Source organism: Otolemur garnettii, unplaced genomic scaffold (assembly GCF_000181295.1).
Source record: "Otolemur garnettii isolate 467f Iridium unplaced genomic scaffold, OtoGar3 scaffold00009, whole genome shotgun sequence".
NCBI lineage: Eukaryota > Metazoa > Chordata > Mammalia > Primates > Galagidae > Otolemur > Otolemur garnettii.
This window is the reverse complement of record NW_003852404.1, coordinates 1,404,246-1,406,910: the sequence shown is the minus strand read 5'-3', so window position 1 is coordinate 1,406,910 and position 2,665 is coordinate 1,404,246. Positions and strand designations below refer to the sequence as shown.

At 41.3% G+C, this 2,665-nt stretch overlaps 1 pseudogene; it reads left to right on the top strand.

Moving 5' to 3' along the window:
- The first annotated feature begins 611 nt into the window (after positions 1 to 611).
- LOC100947204 overlaps positions 612 to 2,665 on the top strand; it is an 18,536-nt pseudogene continuing 16,482 nt past the window's right edge.

Sequence of the window (2,665 nt, the reverse complement as noted above, 5' to 3'; positions counted from 1 at the left end):
GCTTGCTAGAGCCACATGCGCCCTGTAAGCACTGGTGGAGGAGTCTACCACTCTGGGAGGGCCCAGAACGGTTTCCTAGAGCCATGTGCATCCCACAGGTGGAGGTGGAGGAGTTCCCGCTCCAGGCTCCCATGCTCAGAGGGCACAGATCGACTTGCTAGTGCCGCATGCATCCAGCGGGTCACGGTGAAGGAGTCCTCTGCCCCCCCCAGCTACTCTGGCGGGGCTGAACTAGGACTAATCTGGTCAATCTTGTGCCCTGTACTACCGCTGCCATTCCCTCCCATCCCCCGGCTGCTTCAGGGGGATGAACTAGGACAGATCTAGCCGCTACAGTTCCCCTGTTCCACTAGTTTCCCTGGCAGGGCTGAACTAGGACTGATCCAGCTGCTACCAGTCTCCTGCCCCCCAGTAACCCCGGCTGGCTGAACGAGGTCTAATCCAGCTACGCACACTCCCGTGTGGCTGCTGCCATTGACTGCACCCCAGTTGCCCCAGCACCCGAGAACTGGGAGAAGACAACAGACACACTCTGCCTGTCTCTCTGGGTAACCAGAAGAAGACACCAACTGAACGGTTCTGATAAGGTCTCCAAACAAGGTAAAATCAGCATGGGGTGGAATCAGCGGAAAAACTCTGGCAACTTCAATAACCAGAGTAGATCAACTCCCCCAAGGAAAAATGGCTTAGATGGAATTGAAGACAACATCAAGAAACAATTTGCTATGTGGATAGCAAATAAGATTAACAGAATGGAAGAAAGGAAGGAAATAGAAGTTCAAGAAATTATTCAAAAGATTTCTCAAGAAATTATTCAAAAGATATCTCAAGAAATTATTCAAAAGATGTCTCAAGAATTCAATGATTTCAAAGATAAAATGATCAAAGATTTTGAAACACTGAGACAAGAGGTTGCAGCCCTCGAGGATTTGAAAAATATGGTGGAATCCCTCCGTAACAGAGTGGAACAGGCAGAAGAAAGGATCTATGATTTTGAAGACAAAGCTTTTGAAGAAGCCCAGGAGCACAAAGATCAAAAGAAATGGAGAACAAAAACAGATCTCACTCTCACAGAGCTCTCGGATAATTTGAAGAAAACTAATATTCACCTTATAGGAATCCCAGAAGGCAATGAAGTTGCTTCACAAAACACAGAGGCTCTTCTTCATGAAATTATGAAAGAGAACTTTCCAGACATGCCAAGAGATTCTGAAATTCAGATAGCAGATCGTTTCAGAACCCCAGCACAACTCAACCCAAACAAGACATCCCCCGGACACATCATAATTAACTTCACCAAAGTTAAGATGAAAGAGAAAATTCTGAAAGCACTCAGACATAAGAAAACCATAACCTATAAGGGGAAGAGTATTAGTATGACTACAGATCTCTCAGCTGAAACCTTTCAGGCTAGAAGAGGATGGTCATCGACTTTTAATCTCCTAAAACAAAATAACTTTCAATCCAGGATCGTGCATCCAGCTAAACTGAGTTTCATCTATGATGGAGAAATTAATACTTTAACAACATTCATATGTTGAAGAAATTTGCCATAACTAAACCAGCTCTCCAGGAAATTCTCAAATTTATCCTCCATAATGACAAGTACAATCCTCCAGCACAAAAGTAAAGGCACCCAGAAATTTATGATCAAATTCCAACTTCCACAATGGCAAAAGGATTGAAAATGTCTAATGGACTTTCGAGCAACTCAATGCCCAAAATTTTACCAGGCTTATCAATAATTTCAATCAAAGTGAATGGCTTAAGTTGTCCTGTAAAGAAGCACAGATTGGCTGATTGGATACAGAAACTCAGACCAGACATCTGTTGTATACAAGAATCTCACCTTACTTTAAAAGACAAATACAAACTCAGGGTGAAGGGATGGTCATCTATATTCAAGGCTAATGGAAAGCAGAAAAAAGCAGGTGTTGCAATTTTATTTGCAGATAAAATAGGGTTCAAACCAATAAAAGTAACCAAAGATAAAGATGGCCACTTTATATTTGTTAAGGGCAATACTCAATATGGTGAGATCTCAATTATCAATATCTATGCACCCAACCAGAATGCACCTCAATTTATAAAAGAGACTCTAACTGGCGTGAGCAACTTGATCTCTCCCAGCTCCATCATAGTCAGAGATTTCAACACTCCTTTGGCAGTGATGGACAGATCCTCCAAAAAGAAGCTGAGCAAAGACATTATAGATTTAAATTTAACTATTCAACTTTTGGACCTAATAGACATCTACAGAACTTTTCATCCTAACAAAACTGAACACACATTTTTCTCATCAGTCCATGGAACGTACTCCAAAATTGATCACATCTTAGGTCATAAGTCTAACCTCAGTAAATTTAAAAGAATAGAAATTATTCCATGCATCTTCTCAGACCATCAGGGAATAAAAGTTGAACTCAGTAACAACAGGAGTATGCAGTCTCGTACAAAAACATAGAAGCTAAATAACCTTATGCTGAATGATAGTTGGGTCAAAGATGAGATCAAGAAGGAAATCAACAAATTTTTAGAACATAATGATAATGAAGATGCAAGTTATCAGAACCACTGGGATACTGCAAAGGCAGTCCTAAGAGGGAAATTTATAGCATTACAAGCCTTCCTCAAGAGAACAGAAAGAGAGGAAGTTAACAACTTA